Source organism: Pleurodeles waltl, chromosome 6 (genome assembly GCF_031143425.1).
Source record: "Pleurodeles waltl isolate 20211129_DDA chromosome 6, aPleWal1.hap1.20221129, whole genome shotgun sequence".
NCBI lineage: Eukaryota > Metazoa > Chordata > Amphibia > Caudata > Salamandridae > Pleurodeles > Pleurodeles waltl.
In genome coordinates this window covers 761,898,036-761,922,155 of record NC_090445.1, presented here as the reverse complement: position 1 = coordinate 761,922,155, position 24,120 = coordinate 761,898,036, and the positions used below count along the sequence as shown (strand labels likewise).

General features: G+C 45.6%; 1 protein-coding gene and 1 long non-coding RNA gene across 8 annotated transcripts in view; one reads left to right on the top strand and one right to left on the bottom strand.

Annotated features, from left to right (window-relative positions):
* Nucleotides 1–24,120, top strand: part of VTI1A (vesicle transport through interaction with t-SNAREs 1A) — a 1,055,694-nt gene that overhangs the window by 760,691 nt on the left and 270,883 nt on the right. The window lies entirely within an intron of this gene.
* On the bottom strand, nt 2,239–11,982 carry LOC138302039 (uncharacterized). Its single transcript, XR_011205236.1, has 3 exons — nt 11,832–11,982; nt 7,481–7,543; nt 2,239–2,301 (listed from the first exon to the last, which is right to left on the bottom strand). It is a non-coding gene; the product is annotated as an uncharacterized lncRNA (long non-coding RNA).

Sequence of the window (24,120 nt, the reverse complement as noted above, 5' to 3'; positions counted from 1 at the left end):
AATAAGATCTTGCCAGAGCAGCTAATCTGTAGGGATTGCGAAGAGTTCCATGTTTGATCCCTCGTTCTACAGGGGGATTTCATATTAGCTGATACCACCATCAATTGAGGCTTTTTTTTCAAAAAGTTAGAAAATATTCTCCTTTCCTGTCCCACCTTAAAAGTGTTCCCATGACTGTTGTGCTGATTCTGCAAGAAGAACAGAAATTGCATTGTACTATTCTTAGCTTTGACCCTTTGTTAGCAGTGCGCCCAGTGCCAAGAAATGCCACTCAAGACTGACCCCAGGACAGATATCCAACACAGTTCCAAATATGCCATATAGTCAGCTCCCATCGAAGTGCCAACAGTTCTTCCCACCCATCTGTTTGTAATTCAGACCTTTCTTGATATGCATTTAAATTATTCTCCCCCTAGCAGAATGCATTACAGACCTCCCGATATCCTCTTGTGCTCACCAAGGCAGGAAGGATATACAGTTAGGTCTCACCACATCCCATATAAAGAAGGATGTGCGTGCCAGGGATGTCCCCTTCACCTGTTACTGTTTGCATTGGCGATTGATCCATTGGCTGCATAGATTCGTATGGATGGCTTGTGCAGGGCCTAGATTGGCATTGATAGTGTGAAGAACCGTTGTTTCACTTTATGCAGATAATTTGCTTCTTATATATGATACATACCCTAGATGAGCTGGGCCCAAGACTTATGGAAATCCTAGAAAGATATGGAATTGTGTCAGGGTTGGTCGTTATCTAGTCACTTATTTACTTCCTACTAGGGGGTGGTGCAACAGTTAGCTGGCAGTCCCAACTGATGTTACCTCAGAATAGCTTTAAATACTTGGACCACCAGAGACCCACGGTTGATCTGGGATTTGAACCTTTCACATGCACTCATGAAAACCAGTGAGGTTTTGCTCCCCTGGATCCTGCACCCAATATCAATCCCAGGTCAGATGGCTCTATTTTGCCTGATTGATTTACCCAAACTACCATGTGCTGTTCAGAATTATCATTATTAAACCCCACATAGCATCTTCCAAGAGCTACAATAATATTTGTGCAGCTTTCAATAGCCACTCAAAACACCCAGAGAGACCTTTAATAAAGGTGTTCAATCATGGTACAACAGCCGTCTTAGCATGGCTGATGTTCGGGTTAACTATTGAGAAGCCCAACTGACTTCCCTGAATGACTGGCTGTTCAGGTGCCAAGGCAATCCAGTGATGTGGGTTGAGGTGTCACAGCTAACCGAGCCTGTGATGTAGCTGGATTTTTATGGGGGTCTGTTGCAAATGTGTTCCGCCCATTTAGTCCACCAGGTTTTCCCTGGAGTTGATTACTCATTTTCTAGTACTTTTACTGTGAGAGAGTCTCAATACCTGAGTCTCACTCACTGTAAATTCATAGTAAATTTGACTGAGTATATTAACTGCTAGTAGCCACCTTTTAAGAGAAGGCTGCTGCTTCATGACTAGACTAAGTTATTGGGCTGGTGACATGTGGTCATTTGAGCACATGTGTGTGGATTGCGCATGTGAGGTGTAGGAGGGCGCCGCAAGAATCCCAATCCTGGCGCTCCTCGAACGCCTCGCCAGATCTACAACCCCGTCGTCATGGAGACGCGTGGGGGAGGAGACGGAAGTCGGCCCCGGAGTTCCGGGTTGCCGAGATTGAAGAAGGACGCAACGGGACGGGACTCCTCCTCGGGACGCGATACGGAGCCAGAGGGAGAGACCATCGGACAGCGCGAGAAGGAGAGAAACGCCGAGCCAGACCACGCAGAGGAGACGGAGAGAAGCGTCAACCCGGGATACCCAGGAAGGGAGAGGGAAGAAAAGACTGAAGAGCCGCCCGAGAGGAGACGGAGGACGCGACAGCCTGCCACGGCCCAGGAGGGTCGTGGCTGGACAAGGTACGTGCTCTAGTAAAGGGCCGTAGCAGAACCCAGGGAAGGGGAAGGGTAGGAAGCGAGGGGAGGATTAGAAAGGGGTGGAAAGGGGAGGAAGGGAGACAGGGTGACTATCTCTAAAAGGGGAGCGCCTGAGGTGGGACAAGTTCCCTGGGCACCATAACAATCACGTATATTGTGCTGACACTAGGAAAAGAAACCCACTCACCTCCCCACTAAAAAGAATAGAGTAACCCCTCCATCACATCCCCCCCCCTTTTCGTATTTCACCTCCTCTCACATACCCCTATACAGAAACAAAACCGTGCTTACCCTCCCCACTTACCGGCTGCCACCTTGTTTTTGTTCTTCCGAGGAAACCTGCCGCCAGTATACCGGAACACGCCATCTGGAAGGGAAAAGGAAAGGGAAGAAATAAACAACCCACCTGAGACGGATAGAGACCAGAGAAGGAAAGAAAAAGGGAACTCAGAACCATCAGTTACTAACAGACTGTTCTAGGTCATTTTCCCCTTTACTGCCGCCAAGAACAATAAAAAGCACGTAAAACCCTGAAAAGGGTAGTTAACCTCAGTGTTTGTGTCCTCTATCACCCCTACACCGCACCCATCGCCTACAGTGGTGTCAGAAGTGGGATTGGACGGATACGGGATAATGGAGGACAAGTCCAGTCTTGAAGAAATGATTAAACAGTTGGCCGAAGGACAGCGCCATCTCCAGCTAGTCTGGGAAGCCCAGCAACGAGAGGCCAAGGAGGATAGGGAGGCCCTACAGTCGGCATTGAAAAGCCAGGCCACCATTATGGCCAGTAATCAGTTAGTTCATGAGACTGCCATACAAAAGCTGACCGACACTATAGCTGCAAGTAAGGTACATCCCAATGTGCCAAGTTCCGTCCTACAAAAATACCAGGAAGGAGAAGACCCCGACTCGTTTTTTACGAACTTTGAGAGAGTCGCTTCAAGTGCTCAATGGCCGGCAGAGAGGTGGGGTCAGTATATAGCTCCCCTCCTGACAGGAACCCTCCAATCCGCTTATCAGGCCGCAAATCCAGGAGGTGTCACCCCGTATGCCGAGATAAAGAAGAGTATTTTGGAACGAGTCGGACATGACGTCGAATATTATAGAACTAGATTCCGGAAAGTAAGGTGGGGACCCCATGAAGACCCTCGGACATACTATTACCGGGTGAAGGATCTAGGGTTGAAGTGGCTGGGGCCACTAGGAATGGAACGTGAGGACATAATTAAGGCGATTATTTTGGAGCAGTATCTAGATTCCCTACCGCCCCATACCGACACTGGATCCGACAACACCCCAATATAGATACTGAGACAGCGGTTGATCTAGCTTGTGCCTATCACAGATCGGGAGAGGGTAAACCACAACCCGTCCGCCCCATGGGGAAACCACCAATACCTCCTACTCAATTCCACACACGACGAACAACAGAAGAGACCAGCCTATCTAGGAACCCGGAGAGAAGCCCAATGCAGCAACCCCAATGTTTCAACTGTGGGGAGTGGGGCCATATCGCCCGTGGATGTCCCAGAAGGCAGGAGGGTATAGAGCCAATGGAGATAGGCATAACTAGAGGCAGAGTCTTATGCCTAGGAAAGAGTGACGTCTCCTTTAAATACCCCCTGATGATCAACGGAAAACCTGTTATGGCCTTAATTGACTCCGGGTGTAGTCAGTCAGTAGTCCGACGTAGTCTGATTCACCATATACCACCCCCTGAGGACCAATGGGTTACGATATGCTGTGTCCATGGAGATCGAGCCCAGTATCCGCTTCTCAACATAGACATAGGCTGGGACGGACATATAGACAGTCTGCCTGTGGGGCTCATGGACAACCTAATAGAGGAATGTGTAATAGGAACGGACTATCAAAGATTCGACAACCTTTTAGACAGGACCAGACAGAAAAACCCAGTGGACAACTGGTGGGGTGATGCGCCATTCCGAGATGATGCTATACCTAGTCATCCCACTAGACGGAAGTTAACACGAAAAGAGAGGAGAACGGAGAAACGGAAATACGCCTGGCAACAGGACCAACAAAACAAAGAAGGAGTCATGGCCCTCCTAGACGCAGCCCCCATATCGTTTAGGATGAGTCAGCACGAGGATCCCACCTTAAAACATGCTTGGAAGAATGCTAAAACCGCCTCAACTGGAGAGGTAGGTCCTTACTTCTTGACCTCAAAAGATCTGTTATATAGGGTCACCACCAAAACAAATGGGGAGAAAAGACAGCTTGTCGTTCCCGAACCTTACCGAACCCAGGTACTCTTCCTAGCCCACAACCAACCAGGGGGAGGACATTGTGGTAGGGAGAAAACGGAAGAATACTTACTCAGGCGGTTTTACTGGCCGGGAGTATATGCCCATATCAGAAGATACTGTGCTCAATGTCCTAAGTGCCAACTTGTGGAGCCAGGAACCCTCCGTAAAGCACCGTTGCGACCCCTACCTCTGATTGATATACCATTCAAACGGGTCGGTATGGACATAGTTGGTCCTCTTTTACCGTCTAGTAAAGGGCATACCCACATTCTCGTGCTCGTAGACTACGCAAGTAGGTACCCCGAGGCCATTCCCCTTTCCAGCACCACTACGAAAAACGTAGCACAAGCTATGATATCTTTTTTTTCCCGGGTGGGATTCCCCGAAGAACTCCTTACGGACCAGGGAACTCCATTCATCTCAGGGCTAATGAAACAAATCTGTACATCCCTAGGGGTTCAACAGATAAAAACATCTGTCTACCATCCACAAATGGATGGATTGGTCGAACGGTATAATCGCACCATAAAAACACTTTTAAGGAAAGTGGTGAATGAGACAGGTAAGGACTGGGATCAGAAGCTTCCCCTAGTATTGTACGCGATAAGGACACATGAACAATCCTCTACTGGGCATAGCCCGTTTGAACTTGTATTTGGGAGACAACCAAGAAACCTTCTAGATATGGCAGTGGAACTCTGGGAGGAGGAGGAGAACGAAGAACGTCCTATCCTAGACTATGTCCATAAGTTAAAAACCCAACTCCAATCAGTATGGGAGGACGTAAGGCAGCATCTAACAGAAGCCCAAAATAACCAAAAAACTTACTATGACCAGGGTACCAAACTCAGGATCTTACAACCCAATGACAAGGTGTTAATCCTCAGGCCCACCTCAGAGCACAAATTAATAGCCAAATGGCAGGGACCATATAAAATCTTAAAAAGAGTTACCCCCGTTACCTATTTATTAGAATTAAGAAATAATCCGAGACGAACCCAGATTTACCACATTAACCTATTAAAGAAATGGGAAGAACCCACAAGCGATAACTTAGCATTAGCGAGGGGATGTCTGATCACGCCGACTCAACCTTTAGGGTTGGAATTGTGCCCCACCTCACTGTATGACCCTCAACAGCTCCCCAAAATCAATGAGTCCCTTTCCGAGATAGAGACCCGGCAAATGACGGAGTTAGTCCACCGTCATGCCTACTTCTTTTCTGAACTACCGGGGAAAACAGCACTGGTCCAGCATCACATTAGAACCCCGGAAGGAAAAGTAGTACGCCAACGACCTTATCGAATTCCCGAGGCAAGGAAAACCCTCATAGAAGAGGAAATCGATAAAATGTTGCGTTTAGGAGTCATTGAAACATCTACCAGCCCGTGGTGTTCTCCGATTGTCATAGTGCCGAAGCCGGATGGCTCTATCCGCTTCTGCATTGACTTCCGGAAGCTCAATGAGATATCCCTTTTTGATACATACCCCATTCCTCGGGTAGATGAAGTCTTGGAGAAGATTGGGCAGGCCCGATATATGACTACTATTGATCTGACAAAGGGGTATTGGCAGATCCCCTTAGCACCCACTGACAAAGAAAAAACGGCGTTCGTATCCCCTTCAGGTCTGTATCAATTCACGGTGCTCCCTTTCGGGCTTCATGGTGCCCCAGCAACGTTCCAACGACTAATGGATCAACTACTAAGACCCTACCAGGATTTTACAGCCGCATATCTTGATGATATTGTTGTTTTTAGTTCTACCTGGTCTACCCACCTCCTTCACCTGGAAAAGGTGTTCTCCGCACTATCCGCAGCCGGGCTTACCGCCAACCCAAAGAAATGTGTACTAGGTCAGACCCAGATAGCCTACCTAGGTTACGTCATTGGGAATGGGCTCTTGAGTCCCCAAAAGGATAAAGTAGCCACCATTCGACAGATTCCCCTTCCTACCACAAAGAAGGAACTTCGCTCTTTTCTGGGGCTAGTTGGATACTATCGAAGGTTCATCCCTCAATACTCTACTATAACAGCCCCCCTTACGGACCTCTTAAAAAAACAATACCCGACTGTCCTACCTCCCTTTTCCCCCTCCCAACTTCAGGGATTCCAGTGGCTCAAGGAAGCCCTTACAACCAAACCAGTGTTGCGTTGTCCCGATTTTACCAGGCCTTTCCATCTCTTTACGGACGCATCCAATGTCGGGTTAGGGGCCGTGTTGGCACAACCTGACCGCCAGGGACATGAACACCCGATAGTCTACATCAGTAGGAAGCTATTGCCTAGGGAAACGAACTACCCCACTATAGAGAAGGAATGTCTAGCCATTAAATGGGCAATCGAATGTTTGCAGTATTACCTCCTGGGACGCCCATTCATCCTCTACACCGATCATGCGCCTTTAACGTGGTTGGCTTCCCATAAGGACACCAATTCCAGAGTACTCCGCTGGTTCCTTGAACTGCAACCCTTTACTTTTCAGATCCGCCATATCCCTGGGGCTCGCCAATGTCCCGCAGACTTCCTCTCCCGCTGCCCGGACTCCTCGGGCCTATACCAGTCCCGTTCATGGGAAGGGGTGTGTAGGAGGGCGCCGCAAGAATCCCAATCCTGGCGCTCCTCGAACGCCTCGCCAGATCTACAACCCCGTCGTCATGGAGACGCGTGGGGGAGGAGACGGAAGTCGGCCCCGGAGTTCCGGGTTGCCGAGATTGAAGAAGGATGCAACGGGACGGGACTCCTCCTCGGGACGCGATACGGAGCCAGAGGGAGAGACCATCGGACAGCGCGAGAAGGAGAGAAACGCCGAGCCAGACCACGCAGAGGAGACGGAGAGAAGCGTCAACCCGGGATACCCAGGAAGGGAGAGGGAAGAAAAGACTGAAGAGCCGCCCCGAGAGGAGACGGAGGACGCGACAGCCTGCCATGGCCCAGGAGGGTCGTGGCTGGACAAGGTACGTGCTCTAGTAAAGGGCCGTAGCAGAACCCAGGGAAGGGGAAGGGTAGGAAGCGAGGGGAGGATTAGAAAGGGGTGGAAAGGGGAGGAAGGGAGACAGGGTGACTATCTCTAAAAGGGGAGCGCCTGAGGTGGGACAAGTTCCCTGGGCACCATAACAATCACGTATATTGTGCCGACACTAGGAAAAGAAACCCACTCACCTCCCCACTAAAAAGAATAGAGTAACCCCTCCATCACATCCCCCCCCTTTCGTATTTCACCTCCTCTCACATACCCCTATACAGAAACAAAACCGTGCTTACCCTCCCCACTTACCGGCTGCCACCTTGTTTTTGTTCTTCCGAGGAAACCTGCCGCCAGGATACCGGAACACGCCATCTGGAAGGGAAAAGGAAAGGGAAGAAATAAACAACCCACCTGAGACGGATAGAGACCAGAGCAGGAAGAGAAGGAAAGAAAAAGGGAACTCAGAACCATCAGTTACTAACAGACTGTTCTAGGTTATTTTCCCCTTTACTGCCGCCAAGAACAATAAAAAGCACGTAAAACCCTGAAAAGGGTAGTTAACCTCAGTGTTTGTGTCCTCTATCACCCCTACACCGCACCCATCGCCTACATGAGACTACTGTTGTGTGTAGCCTGCTATCTGCACCCTGGTAGAAGGGACTCTGCAAGCAGTGGTGCTGACCTGGAGTAGGCCTTGTAATATGAGTGGGCATTCATAGTGGGTCAGTAAGGCATAGTGGAAACATTCTGGTAATTTACTATATTATACATTGTAAGGGAAATCTGCCTTAAAGCCCAGTTTTGCAATACTTAGGCCTACAGAGTCCTGCGAGGTATCAGACTGGGAGAAAATGTGCACACCAAATTTAAATTTGCAGTCTCCAGTAACCGTTTTCCATATCTTAAAGGAGTACAGGATTTGTCAAATTTCTTTGACTCAGCTTATAATCAGATTCCAAGCCTTTGTCTCCGTATTGGGCCAAGTAAATTGCTCCCCAGCAGATGGATTGAAGGCCTCCCCACACTAAAGGGCAATCAACAGTGATTGACTCTGCCCCTGGTAAAGGAAGGGGTTGGGAGGAAATCTGCCTCTGACAGGCCAGGGCCACTGGAACAAAGGAGGGATCCCACACAAACAGGGTTTGTTTTTGAGCTTTGGTGGGAAGGGTGGAGGCAACTGTGTCAGCTGGGGTGGATCTCAGACCACAGAAAACTTGAAGTTGCCACTTTAAATTGTCCTAAATGTTTTGCAATAGGGTTGGGACAAGGGTGGAGGGGTTATGTGGCATCCTATGATATACCAGGAGTGTCTAGCCACTAAGACTTAACATCCCTACTTGAAAACCCCTGCACAAAGAAGAGACAGTGGAGAAGACCCCTGCACCTTGGTGCGACAACAGCAAAAGAATGGCCAGCTGGAAGGAGAAGCAACCTGATGTCCTGCAAGGATGGACTTTGTGACCTTGACTCAGTTGATACCCAGGACTAGAATGGGTCCTTCCAGTGGCACTGGCAGTCTTATGCCCCCGGAGGACCAGTAGGGGAAAAGACCTTTACTTCACTGCCACTCAGGTACCCCTTCAAGATGTCAGGGTGTTCTGGAGCAGGGGGGGTTGTTCTCCTGTCTGGTTGTGGAGGGGCTGTGTAAACCCAAGTGAATTGTAACATATTAAGCCACTAATCATGACTGAAGCTGATGAAGAGATGGACAAGCCCAGTACCTTCACCAGAGGTAACGGCAACAATCTCAGCTCATGGCTTATGAGGCCTACCTTAGGAAATAATAGCCACAACCTCACACCCCCTTTTATAGGGCGTGATCAGTGTAAAATGTTATTCATCAAGTGTAGCCCAGCCATATACTTATCATTAAACCAGGTTTCTGTTGGAAATGGAAATAAGACAGATAGTGTGCCTGGATCTAAAATATTAAAAATATAAATTGTGTGCTTTACTGTGTATCACTTACCAATTGAAGTACCCTTTAGTGTACCCTTGTCTGAGAGTCTGAATCCTGAAGAGCTGCTATGTTTGGACAGGCTAGGTCTTCCCTCTCGTCTTACTTAAACACCCTGCCTGGTGGTAGTCAAAACGCCATACTCGTGGGTAACTGTGATGGACCAAGCCATGCCCTAATTTTCAATAAATCTTGCCTCCAGTAACAGCCTCTATTTATTAGGCTGACATCGGAGGAGAAATTGACAATTTTGCGTTCGGCACCAGAGGTGCATCTTCGCAGCATGCTTCCTTATATAGGACCTATGCCCAAGCATGCAACAACTAGACTGCCACCCAAAATGGAGTCATAGTTGGTCAAATAGAGAAGGGAAAAAAGGACGAAGTGGGGCTGGCACAAACACCTCTTCAGTCCCCTCTAAAATAATCTGCCTCCAGTTAATGTAGTGCCCTCAGTCAGCACAAACCTCTCTGTCATCACGAAATCACAAAAAAAGAAGCATAATTCCAAAATTAAAAAACGGTAATAGCCTAAGAGCCTCTTTACCGCTCCCTGTAGTACAGTGCGCACTGTGAATGCAGTCAATCCGTCCTTGGACAATAATTGATTGAGCGTTGTTGTTGAGTGCCAGCGAATTGGGGTTGCGGGTCCACACCACTTCCCCTAAATAAGCCTTGTACTGCTCTGCTTCGCTACCCTGAGAGAGTCAAGTGCTACAATGGGGTACGTGGTTTCCAGTAATCAGACAGCTGCAGACCTAGAACTTGTGAAGTACTTGCATCCTTTGCAAGTAATAACTAATTTCTTACAGGGGCCTATACTGTGAAATGTACCCCAAGCGACAAAAGAGATGCTGGCCACTCAGGGCACAGTGCTTAGATGGATGGATTGGACTGAGTGGGTGACTCTGAAGCCGCCACTCTGGCCTGGGCATGACTGAAACTAGTCAATAATATGAGATGATTCATAGGCAGGAATGACTTCGGTATTTCGCAAGTGGACAATTGTTGGAAGTCTGGCTCTATGAAATCCTTTTTGGAGCTACGCAGTGAGGTTCATTTACAAAGGCCACAATAAGTCCCAATTCTATAAGTATTGAGAGCTGAAGTATGCTTTAGGTGTTAATAGGAAGTCCTTGGTGGTCATATTGTGCTATGCTTACAAACATTGTGAGCCCTGTTCGAGGGTAAGAAATTCTTGCACATATATCTTTTCCTAGTACATATTACCGCGACAAACTGAGTGAACGCAACACGTTCCTGCTGGTGATTCCAGAAATATTGGTCAGCTATAGGTTGCCCCACTCGAAGGTGCTTCTGAGCACATTACTTTGTCCCCCAAATTGGTATTATTAGGAATAATGGAGCAGTGGCATAGGAGTGGTGCCGTAAGCCCTGATGCAGGGAGGGAAAATGCCACGCCTATTACCTAGTATTTCACTAAATAAAACGCTGTAATTGGGGTGCAGTGCCCCCCCTAAGTATCCTGGACCCCAGTTCATCTGCTGCACTGTTGACAGCTGCGAACCTGTAATGAGGAGGCGGAATTCCAGAGCACAACTATTGCCCTGGGCTTCTTGATAGCCAGATGAGATATAGATAAACATTGGTATTCTCCACCAGTACGCGGAAGTGGATAGACGTGCCACAAATCTATCTACTTATCAAGAGGCCGCCCCCAGAAGCATTCTACAATCCTGGGACTGCTGGAATGTAACCAATATATATACTAGTGCAGACATCCCTTTTTACTCATACGTGATCTTGTGTCTGAGGATGTTAGTGTGTCACGGTGTCACAATTGTTAAACTGTTCCTAAGAATATATTTTTAATAAAAGGAAGTATAAAAAAAAGTCTTGCCGCGCCATCAAAGATCTTAGAACCATTCAGACCAGGGTAGCTTAAGCAGGGCACCCCTGCACGGGTGCATGTGGTAAACTGCAATAACGCTTTATATTCAGCTAGCGATTGCATGCTGGAGGAGAGCGGCAGTCTGGGGAGTTGGCAACTGATTAGCCAGTGGTACCAAGGAAATGGCAAAGTCCTTTGGAACGTGCATTGGTGCCCATAGTAAAATAAAGATTCCTGGCTGTTTTAGACGCATTGCATTTTTTCCTTGACTAAAACGATCATGGACAAACATTTTATAAACCAGTCTTGACTAACCAAACAACCTGTCAATGAAAATCCCAGAACCACGTGGTGTGCACACTGACTCTTGAGTGCCACAGTGCGGTAAAACTCTAGAAATGCTGATAACAGTCTAATGTAGCATGACATGAAGACAATCAATCTAAAGCTGGGATGGGAATATAGGGTGAAACATATTCAGAGAAGGTGTAGGACAGAAAGTCGCTGTGCGGGACTTTACAAAATCTCAGTGACCTCCGGGTAGTACCTGTTGTTACTTCATGCCTACCCACCTCCATCTCATGAATACCAGCCTCTGAGGCACTCCTGCCACATCACGTGTCGTTGGCTGCCCAGCTATGGTGGAGTTTCGTGTCCCACAAGCCCAGGTCACAAACGTTTACAAAATAAAGCATACGAGCCAGTTCAGGGCTGAACAACAGGTGCGGAGTGACGGAGTGAATTGCCAAAAGCTTTTTTGGAAACGTTTGTTAACACACTGTGAACGTTTTCTGTTGAGAAATGGGTCCGTAGAGTGAAAGCTAAACAGATTATTTTTACTGCTTTTTTTACCTTTTGCTCTCTGGGAGTCTGAGGAGGCGAACCTTTTCGTCAGCTGAAATCCTTTTTGGAATTCTTTTTGCAATATCGCCGAGCTGTTTTGACATGGAATGTGTTGGTCTTGGCAGTTTTGCCTTCACCCCCTGCCTCTTTGCCGTTTTTAATCCTCACCATCAGCACTGCTACCAGTGTGCGCATGTGCACGCACCCTCCCTTAAGGGGTCCCCGCTCGCACATTCCTGGCTTCCTGCCACTTCACCAGTCCTCCTAATGTAATGTTTCCACCTACCCCAGTGGAGTTCATACTTGTTCGATGAAAGAGTTGGAGCACTTAGCCTGCCAACTTTATTTCCCCTCCGACTTAGTGTTAGTTTCTTTTTCTTTTTTTTTAAACATAGGAAACGATACTTAAACATATCACTAAGTATAAAGTATGGGGGACCTAAATCCTCACTACAAGTAATGCTGTAGAATGAATATGGACAATTCATTTCTGCCTCTTCGTGCTAATAAGCAAAACGTACGGGAACTGACTGCATAGTTCCATTTAGCAGAAAGGGCATTATTTTCAGAAACATAAATATGGATTTAGTCTTGTGAAAGTATTATGCATGTGTTCACTGTTTAAATGTGTGGACAGAACTCGTGTGTCCAGAGTTCAAGTGATGGGCTGTTGTGGATTTCTTGGCTTTGGTGTACTGTGCACCATTTTTCATCCTAATTTTTTCATGATCTTAATTTTTGTGTTTCCTTGCATTTTTGTGTATGTACTGTGTATGTTGAAGTACGTTCTATGAGTGCTCTGGCAAGCAGTTGTCATGCATCTACATACTAGTATGTTTTGAAGCTGAAAGTACCCTGCACTCGAACAGCAGAAATGGTGCAAGTGAGTGGTGAGTAGGTGATTCTAGTTGGGAGGATAACTTGCCATTTAATGGGCGTATGGCATGGTGCTGTTGAGAGTGGTCATTGGAGCTGTGGGAGGAGAGGATGTAGTCTATTGTGGAGATGTGTTACTTACTGGAGGAAATGTTTTGTTTGCTTGAGGTAAAGTGTGATGTAATGACATCAAGGGTGGTGTACAGGGATGACCTATGATTCTTGCGATATAATGTAGTTACAGAAAATGAAGTCTACTAGGGCAATGGTGTTATCCAGTGTTCTTTTGAGGAAAACTGTGTCAGAGTGAGGTGAAAGGAATAACTTAACAGAGAAGTAGTGATGTGAGGTGGAGTCGCAGACGCAGTCACACTTTAGTGGGAATTTAGATGCAGTGTCATGCATAGATGGTTTTGGGTACTTGTCCAGTCCAAGCCTGCAAGTCCCCTAATCTTGATCGATCACCTCACCATCTCAGGGAGTCTGCTCACCATCTAAAAAACACATCGAGGTCAGCCCATAATGGAACAGCAAACCATCAGATCCTTCAGACTTCCCCGTAAACAACCTAAAGATCAAACATCTCCCTCAACCTGCCATCTCCACACCTTACCACAACTCTTTTCTAAGCAACTTAAATGCATTTCTGCAAAATCATGCAAACACCTACTTCCGACTAAAATAAGAATGCGCAAAAGGAAACCTTCACCTTGGTACTCCAAAGACCAGACCAGCAACAAACACTCTATCCATAGACAGGAAAAGAAATGGAAGAAAAACAGGCTCCCCAACAACCTCTGTGTACTGCAATCGTTCTGTGTAACATGTGGACAACTCATCACATCAGCCGGGAGCAATTGCTGTAGCAATACCATGAATGAAGTGCTAACAGTGCAGCCCAGAAGGATTTTCAAGGCATTAAAACACTGTTTCAACCTGAAGAACCAGAACCTTATGGGCCTGGCGGCGCAGGGTACGCCTGAAATCTCCTTGGATTCACCTGCCTCAACTAACAGAGACACGGGACACTCTGTCAGGCGTAAAAGATCAGATTTTATTAGCTGCAGCTAGTACAGTTGTCCAAGAAGTACACAAGGTATGTTCTCAGGAGACTGCCACATTACTTTGTGGCGCACAATCTTATATACCGTATAAAAACCATTTATTAACTACATACACTCCCAGAACACATAGAAAGGAGCCAGTAAGAATAATGTAAAGATAGAACAGAGCCAATAGAAATGTCGGAAAACAAGACAGCACCAATAGAAGGAATTGGAAAACAAAGTATCAAGTGACTTAAGGTTGCCTCCCCTCCAGCTGTGTTTGTCACCCCTCCCTTGAACTAATTCATTAACCGATCCACAACGAAGTTGCATGTGGTGCGATAAGTTTGTGTGCGTTTGGAGGACAGTTGTGAAATGAGAGAATACTAGCAAAGGACAGCGAAGGCCAGACGATAAGATAAGATCGGCGGAGAATAGTGTGAGCCTACAGATAGTTGAAACAAGGATTAGAAAACCAGACAGGGATTAGTGTACTCGGTCAGACCTTAATACCAGCCTTGTAAAGATAGAGGCAGAAGGCTGTTTTGAACACCATGTTGCAGAATAAGCAGAAAAGGCAGAATGGACTTCGTTCGCTGTGCTGCCTGAGTGAAGGCAACATAAAATGGCGGCGGGCCACAAAATGGCGGGTCGATACGATCGTATTAAAAATCGAATTTCCTCAGACCCTCCTTTTGCCAGAACTCAGGCAAGATACACAAACTCATGTTAATCTGAGTCGATGTCTATGGCCATGAGGTCATCAAGCTGTTGCTGTACCATCATTTTGATATTCTCTGCTCTTTGTGACTTGGGTTTGGGAATACATGCAGTAGCACATAGGTTGCAGATGGCAGGACCGCAGTGCATACAAAGACAACAAGAGAATATAAAAGCTAAAATTACTCCAAAGAATGTCAATACCTTCCAACCCCATTTGGACAGTAATCCCCAAAACCACTCTGAAAAGGACCAATCTCCTTCGTCCTGATGAATCGACTCGGAGATTATGTGTAACTTAGAGATAGCTTGGTATACTGTCGGAGCGTCATTAGGTATGAAAATACAGCAACTTGATCCGATCAATTTGCATACTCCACCACGGTCCGCAAGAACAAAGTCTAAGGCAACACGGTTCTGCAAGGTCATAAGACGATCAGCCTGTAGTTCAGCTGTAATGTTACTTAAAGCTCCTACAGTGATGTCTATGGTGGTTTCTACGACACGAACCAATTGCCTTATATTTCTGCTGTTGGCCATTGGACCCCAGAAGGGAAGAAATCCTTTGAGGAAATCTCCTCCCTCTTGTCCTGCTGTGTCTTTCGAATCCACAATCCCTCTGCCATATCTATTTTTATGATGGTTCGCAGGAGCGGTGTATGTAGGGGGAAGAAGAAAGGCTATATAACAAGTACCAGAGAAATCAGCTGGCAACCATGTATAAGCCCTATCGTGGCAAACGAAGTATGTACCTTGAGATGGTACTAACGGCAGTGAATTCAGGGCTGAATAAACATATGTATGGGAACATAAACTTTCTCTTTGTCCGGTGTTTGGAGTTCTACCATTTATTTGCAGACAGAAATTTCCTTGTTGGGGTATGACCCGTATCGGAGGAGATTTTCCTTGCTTAATCTTATCATTGAGGCTGGAAATGTAATTAGTTATGTTCCAATTGGTATATGCTTTTCTTTCATCTATGGAAGCTTCACTTTTTTCCATGATTTTAGCCATAGCTACCATTCCCTTTATCAATAAACTATGACTGAAATTTGAACCAACACTATGTGAACTGACAGGTTGTTTAATTTTACTTTGATATGCATTATTGAAAATGACAAAATAAGCCCAAGCGGAACCTTCATAGGAGAATGGAAGAACTAAATATGGCATTTCTTTTTCTACCGTATGTGGTATGAGTCCACACACCCAACAGTCAGTTGTATTGATCACTAACTGATGTTGATGTAACAACTGGACGAAGGAATTGTTAAAGTATTCAGTTCTTCTGATGAGTTCATGCTGGGGAAGAGTGTGAAATAGGTGCGGAGAGATAGTAGAAGAAGATGTAGAGGTAGGAGAAGAGACAACTTTTTGCTGCAGAGTAATAATGATCCAGTTTACAGATGCCAAAAGAATACACGACAATATAATGACGCATAGAGCAATATTACAACGACTACATATTTCTTTACATTTATTCTTTACATTTTTACTTTCTCTTTTATCTAATGTAGCCTCCATCTTTCTAAGTGGATGCTCACGGCAATCTTCCTCAATCACTGTAGTCACGATTATCTACCGTCCTATGACACTGTGAGGTCCTGCAGGCCTATTGCCACTTACTCAGGTCGTAACTAAGACTCCTACCGTGACCCTGCAACCGGGATAGAGTACTACATAGGAGAGAAATTTACAAGTTCTTTGGTCTAGGTCTCAAATTATAGCGTTCCTGTCCAGAGGCAGTCTGGTTTTGAAACAATGTTCCTGGATTTGTCGTGTTCAAGCGACGATGCGATGGTATTGCTTCTTGAAGGATGTCGTCGTCCTCTTTCTCAGAAAGTGTTCCAATTAGACGTGCATCACTGAATGGTACAAATTGCGGAACTTTCTCACTTTCAGAGTCACTGATGCCTCTACGGACCCACTGATCGAAAGGCAAGGGCAAAGGCACTTTCTTGCAGTGCACGGCATGCACCCAGTTTTTCTTTCCTTTGACTTTAACTGCTGTTCTTGTGGTCAAAAGAACCAGGCGTGGCTCTCTCCATCTGGGCTCCAAATTTCTCTGTCGTTGGAAATTTTTCGTGCAGACCCAGTCACCTGGTCGGATGGAATGACCTGGGTCTGTGGAAGCCTCTGGTAGAGCACTCTGAACCTGTTGATGTAGAACACGCAATTTAGTTGTAAGGTCATGCAAGTAGTCAATCAACATCGGGTATGGCAAGTCTGAGTATTTCTTAGGGCGAGGAACTCCCCATACATTAGCTGGGCGACCAAATATCACTTCGTAAGGGCTAAGCCCCAAACAAGAGTGTACTGCTGTTCTGGTGGACAGAAGAGCCAATGGTAAAGCATCAGGCCAATTAAGTCCTGTGCTAGCTTGCACCTTAGCAATTTTAAGCTTCAAGGTTCCATTGTAGCATTCTACTAAACCAGCCGACTGTGGGTGATTCGCCGCGTGGAACTTCTGTTTTATGCCAAGACCTGCACAAACTTTTTGCATGACTTGACCCACAAATTCGCTCCCATTGTCACTCCAGACAATGCGCGGCAAACCAAACCTAGGGAAGAATTCTTTCAAAAGTATTTTGGCAGTTGATAAAGCAGTATTGTCCTTCAGAGGGTAGGCTTCTACCCATCTAGAAAAAGCACATACTACCACCAGAACATATTTGAGGTTGTTGCATCGTTCCATGTGAATATAATCGATCTGCAACACCTCAAATGGATATGTTGGAGGAGCAAAATGACCTGCTGGAGTTGGGGTTCCCTTTCCCGGATTGTACATCAAGCAAACAATACAATGTTTTACTACATTAATTGCACACTTTGGGATCCCCTCATTTTGCCACACTGGAGCCAGAAGTTTACATATTCCTTTTGCACTTAGGTGAGCTGGACCATGTGCCATAGTAACTACAGGTAGTACATAAGCATCTGGTAACAGCCAACGTTGATGTTCTGATAATTCAACCCAACATCCCATCTCATCTAACATTCCTGTACTTTCCTTCCACTTTCTCAACTCATTCTCCGTAGCCTCTCCTTGAATTGATTTCACACTCTCTACTGTATCTTCACACATTCCCTTTTCTCTTACGCAGTTTGCGGGACCTCCAACATACATTCGACTTGTGTTGTCTCTGGCTGTCTTTTTCGCTACCTCATCTGCAAATGCATTTCCTCGACCAACATCGTCCACAATCTTTTTGTGTGCACTACACTTCACGATCGCTATCTGAGTAGGCATTGTAAGTGACTCAAGAAGTTCAGTCACTAATTGACCATGTTGTATCTTAGTACCATGGGAAGTAAAGAATCCTCTTTCCTTCCATAAGCGCCCAAAGTTAAACGCTACACCAAAAGCGTATTGGCTATCAGTGTACACGTTTACTCTTTTTCCTTTGGATAACACACACGCTCTAGTTAAGGCTATCAATTCAGCTGCCTGAGCTGAATTATGTCTAATGCGTGCTGTCTCCACAATCGTATGCAAAGTAGTAATAGCGTAGGCTGAAACTGTATCTCCATTCGGGAGCTTGAAACAAGAACCATCTACCCATAGTGTTCCATCTGGATTCACTAATGGCGTGTCTTTTAGGTCAATTCTACCCTTAGTCTCTTCTTCAGTACGAAGAAAACAATCATGCTGTTCAGAGACATCTCTCTCTTCTGGAAGAGGCAACAAAGTAGCTGGATTCAGGGTATTACATCGTTTGATGTGTATGTGACTAGCCAAAAGCGTCAGCTCATATCCGGACAACCGAGCACTCGTAAGATGCTGCGTTTTTGTCCTATTTAGTAAAGTATCCACTGCATGTGGCACCATAACAATGAGAGTATTATCTAGCACTACTCCAGCAGACTGTCGAATAGAAATTGCTGCTGCCGCTGTCGCCTTAAGACAACTAGGCAATGCTTTAGCTACTGGATCTAACGTAGCTGAGAAATATGCACATGGTCGCTGTTGATCTCCAAAACGCTGCGTTAAGACTGACAATGCACAACCCTCTCTTTCGTGGACATAGAGCGTAAAGGGCTTACTGTAATCAGGAGTACCCAATACAGGAGCAGAACACAAAGCAATACGCAAATCAGTAAAACTCTTCTGACACTCGTCAGTCCACGGAAGAGGCTGAGGCGTATCTTTTAAAGTTAGCGCCAACAGCGGTTTAGCCAATAAAGAGAAACTCGGAATCCACTGTCTACAATAAGAAGTAATGCCCAAAAAGGCACGTACCTCTCTTTGTGTGGATGGCACTGACATTTGTGCAATTGCCTGAATTCGTTCGGGGGTCAATCGTCGTCCCTCCTTTGACAAGAGATGACCCAAATAAGTCACCTCGTGACAGACATATTGTAATTTAGAAGGAGAAACCTTGTGATTCAGATCAAACAAATGACGCAACAGTGCAACGGTCACGTTTTTGCAAATCTCCTCTGAATCAGCTGCAACTAATAAGTCATCCATGTACTGAATGAGAGCGGCACCGGACGGTAAGGAAAAGGCATCAAGATGACATTTTAGAGCTTGACTGTAAATAGAGGGACTTTCACAATAACCTTGAGGTGCGCGTTTAAACCGGAAGCTTCGGCCTCCGAGGGAAAAACCAAAAATATCTCTACTCTCTTCGGCGATGGGAATACTAAAGAAAGCATTCTTTAGATCAATAACTGAAAACCAAGTCGCTGTAGAAGGTATCATCGTCAACAGAGCAGTGATATCTGGGACTACAGGAAACTGCGGTACGACAATCTTGTTTACCTCCCGAAGATCAATTACAAAACGATAAACAGGAGGCTGAGAAGGATCGGTGCGTTTAAGAACCGGAAGAACAGGACTGTTACATGTATTTCCTCTCGTTTCCTCAACCACACCCTTCTGAATCAAATCATGGACAATTTCCAGAAGTGCTTTCTCACCTTCAGTAGAGATTCTGTATTGCGGAATACGTGGCATTTCAGCATTGGGCTTGAGAGTAACAACATAAGGTGGGATCTCAAGACAACCAACGTCATTCGGACCCGTAGCCCAAAGCGTTTCGGGAAGAGAAAGCAATTCAGGTGGGAATTGATCTTTTGATAAGTACATTGGACTAGTCATTTTCTGTCCTAGAGTGAGGTATACACCAGAAGGTGAACAATATATCGTAGCATGCATTCTTTTTAATAGATCTAAACCCAACAGATTTTCACCACAACCATTCGTCAGAAGAAGCGGAGCTTCTAAATGATAAGGGCCTATTGAAACAGGCAAAGGGCAAGAAACTGGATTGCGAACAGGGGCGCCAGAAAATCCTACAGATACATTCGTTAAGCCAGACAAAGGTGCGCCAGGGAGTTTAGAATGAATGATAGAGCTTCTCATGGCACCAGTATCTAAAAGAAATGGCTCTGAAACACCCATTGTAGTGACATTAACATAAGGTCCATTCTGATCCACTGGAATTGACGTAACCCCCTTACTTTGTCCATGGCTGTCCTATTCAAAATGAAGACTTTCATTCCCTCCTTCAATATACTGATCCTCACTGTAATACTGTGTAGACCTAACATTTTGCTGGTCAAAGTAATTTCCGGAATTTGGAGGAACAAAAGAACGCTGCTCTTGGGTTAACACACCTCGACCTCTACCTCTATTTGCTGACTGAGGACCACCACGACCTCGTGAAGCAGATGTTGCTCCATTACGCTGCAACAATGCCGGACAACTGTTCTTAAAATGACCTTCCTCCCTACAATAAGCACATTGATTGGGACCTAGCAAAGGTCTTGGAATGAATGGTTCAGGCTTTTGATACAACCTCTGAAACTGCGGAGGCTGTTGAAACTGAGGCTGAACATAACGAGGAGGATAAGCCTGTTGCAAGAGAACTTTAGTTTTTAATTCTTTCGTCTTTTTCTCTTGTTTTTCCCTTTCTTCTTTGTCTCTATTTTCATAATATTGTGCAGTAGCCAATATCTGGGCGGAAGAAGAAACTGCCCATGAACTCTCGGAGTCTTTTAGCTTGTGTGATAGTTCAGGAAGCAAGTTATATACAAACTTATCCACAAATAATCGCTGTCCCCCTTCTGTAGCCATATCTTGACCACTGTGATCAATGAATGTCTCCTCGAATCGGGTAAAGAAATCGGAAACACTTTCATCTTTCTTTTGTTTACATGCTGCTAGCTTATCCCAATTAACTCTCAAAGCAGGCATCATTGTTTTCATTAATGTAATAATCCTACCAGGGAGTTCTGAGATCAAAGCGTCGGGCTTTGCACCACCTACTTGACCTCTATCTGCGGCAATAATAGCGTTCCAATCGCCGCCTAATTCTTGAGCGTGATCCTCTCTACGAATTTTAGCCCATATTGTCTGTGGAACTACATTTCCCATCAACATGTCAATATCTGCTAGATTCATAGTACATGCATCAACTGTTTGCGACAACTCTTTATAGTAACCAGCAGGATTTTTGCGTGAATCTGGTAGTGACTGTTTAAGTGCTAAAACTTCAGACCTTTTCCAGGGGACATGTATCCATATGCGCTGAAAATGCGCAGGAATAGCTGGATTAGCACCTGCTGCTGCAACTTCTTCCTTCCATATTGGAGAAACCTCTCTCATGGGATAGGTTTTCAGTGCTGTCCTAACTGAAGGATCAGAATCAGGAAAAGTCTGTGAGAACAATAGGGATCTGAAAGAAATAAGTGTTCTGACAGCGTTTTCAACCTTAGGACCCACAATAAGTCCTTTGTCAAAGTCAGCCTGAACATCTAACAGATCCTGTGGGACCGAACCCAAATTCATATCCTCCCATTCTTTAGCGAGAGTATCGCACATAACTTTAAAAACATATCTCTGCGTAGGTGCATTCCATTGCAGAAAGGTATGCATAATATCAGACGTACTATATTGGGGACCCTTCTTGATCCATCTACAAGCAAGTGAGTCCAATTTTTCTCGCTCTTCGGAGTCTGGGAATTGACTACGAGACTGTCTTCGAGAAAAAGCTGGAGACACATTTAAAGCTTCAAAGAAAGGTGATAAGAGACCAGAGACAGTATCTGCAAATCGCTTACGCATAGATGGAGAATTTGACATAAGGATAGGGGACAAGGTATTAGGTGAATTAACTAAAGGAGCATTAGGAATTGCCAAAGGAGCAGAAGGCAAAGGAGTTAAAGGCAAAACTGGCATAGGCAATACTTGAGGAGGCAAATGTGGAAAAGCTGGAGCAGGCGGAAGCACAACTGGCGGCTGAACAGGCTGTAACATCGGGGGTGCATTAGCACCTTGTACATAGGGCGGAGGCAATTTCAATAAGTGGGACATTAAGGAATCTTCCTCAAAATCTTTTCTCTTATCAAGGGAAGAGATAGGCAACGTCGGATAGCATTTATCTATTGCCATTCGATGCTGTCTGTCTGAAATTTCCATTGCATTATCTATTTCATCATCTTTGAATTGCTGAGCAGCCTGTATAATCGTCATTCCCTGTGTTTTCCTATCTCGTTTCGCTTGTTTAATTTCTCTCTGTTTGGCTTCCTTACGCCAAAGGCGAAAAGAGTCAAACATTGCCGGCCGGGCTTTTCTTTTAAATAACGTTGCTTCTAAATTATCTAGCACATCAGTTTCGAAACTACCATTTTCTGGCCATTTTAAAACACCATCTTTCTTTGTATATCGGGTCCATGTCTTATTAAAGGCAATAGGACCAACACCATGTTTAGAATAGAGCTCATATGTGGGAGTTCCAACCGAAGGAATCGGACAGGAGTCCTCAAGCTGGGAGTCCCTATTACAACCAAAGCAACAAAGTTTTCCAAACTTAGTCAGACCAGACATCTCACGATTTTTACTGGCTGTTCACAAACATCAAGGGGGTAAAACTTTCAGTTTACACAGCACAAATGCACTTACCCCTCGGCTTTGGCCACTGCAATGGCCAAATCTAAGGACCTAAGGACAAAACAAAGACCAAAATTTGTGGGCGCGACCCACCAAATACTTAACTAAGGATGTCTTCTTACACCAACAGAGGCCCGTCTATCGTCTCGCTTTACCATACATCATCAAAGAAAGGGCCAAGGCAGGGCGGCAGTCAGGGCAGCAGTCGTCAGTAGCCGTCAGGAAGGAGTAACCGCGCTGAAAAAGACCTTCGGACCACTTCGACATACAGGGGTCGCTTGACGTGGCTCGCGATTCCTCCAGAATTTTCTTGCGGGGTTCCTCACGACCTTCAGGCAGAACCGGTACCGCTGAAGCCGCCCCACGTTGGGCGCCAGTTGAAGAACCAGAACCTTATGGGCCTGGCGGCGCAGGGTACGCCTGAAATCTCCTTGGATTCACCTGCCTCAACTAACAGAGACACGGGACACTCTGTCAGGCGTAAAAGATCAGATTTTATTAGCTGCAGCTAGTACAGTTGTCCAAGAAGTACACAAGGTATGTTCTCAGGAGACTGCCACTTTACTTTGTGGCGCACAATCTTATATACCGTATAAAAACCATTTATTAACTACATACACTCCCAGAACACATAGAAAGGAGCCAGTAAGAATAATGTAAAGATAGAACAGAGCCAATAGAAATGTCGGAAAACAAGACAGCACCAATAGAAGGAATTGGAAAACAAAGTATCAAGTGACTTAAGGTTGCCTCCCCTCCAGCTGTGTTTGTCACCCCTCCCTTGAACTAATTCATTAACCGATCCACAACGAAGTTGCATGTGGTGCGATAAGTTTGTGTGCATTTGGAGGACAGTTGTGAAATGAGAGAATACTAGCAAAGGACAGCGAAGGCCAGACGATAAGATAAGATCGGCGGAGAATAGTGTGAGCCTACAGATAGTTGAAACAAGGATTAGAAAACCAGACAGGGATTAGTGTACTCGGTCAGACCTTAATACCAGCCTTGTAAAGATAGAGGCAGAAGGCTGTTTTGAACACCATGTTGCAGAATAAGCAGAAAAGGCAGAATGGACTTCGTTCGCTGTGCTGCCTGAGTGAAGGCAACATAAAATGGCGGCGGGCCACAAAATGGCGGGTCGATACGATCGTATTAAAAATCGAATTTCCTCAAACCCCCTGCCTTGCCTTCTCATCCCACATTCCACAGACAAGTGCAGAGCCTTCCACCACTTCTTCAGTGAAAAAATACAGAAGATCAGCCAGCACATTGACAACACATAACACCCATCTCCTCTGACACTCTCCTACCTGCTGCATCCCACAGTGGTCATCCTTTAAACCCCTATCGCTCAAAGACCTAGCTGACATCCTCAACTCTCTCAAAGATACCACCTAAGACTAAGATGTAATACCCTCATCTTTCAATAAAGCCCTCTCTAGAGAAGATGTATCACCCCTACTCTCCATCATCTCTTTCACCCCTCTTACTCTCTCGCAGCTTCTTCCTTGAAGCTCTTCAAGCAAGCCAAATTCTCCCATTTCTAGTGAAAATCTACACTAATCCCTGACGACCTTGCCAAGCAACAGCTCATTACTCATCTACCCTTACTCGTTAAGATATTTGGAAAAACAGTCAGTTCACAACTACAAGGTTACATCAGTGCCAATCATCTCCTGCACAACTTTCAATATAGCTTCAGATCATTCTGTAACACTGAGATAGCTTTGTTACAAATCACGGATGATGCTTTTCTGGC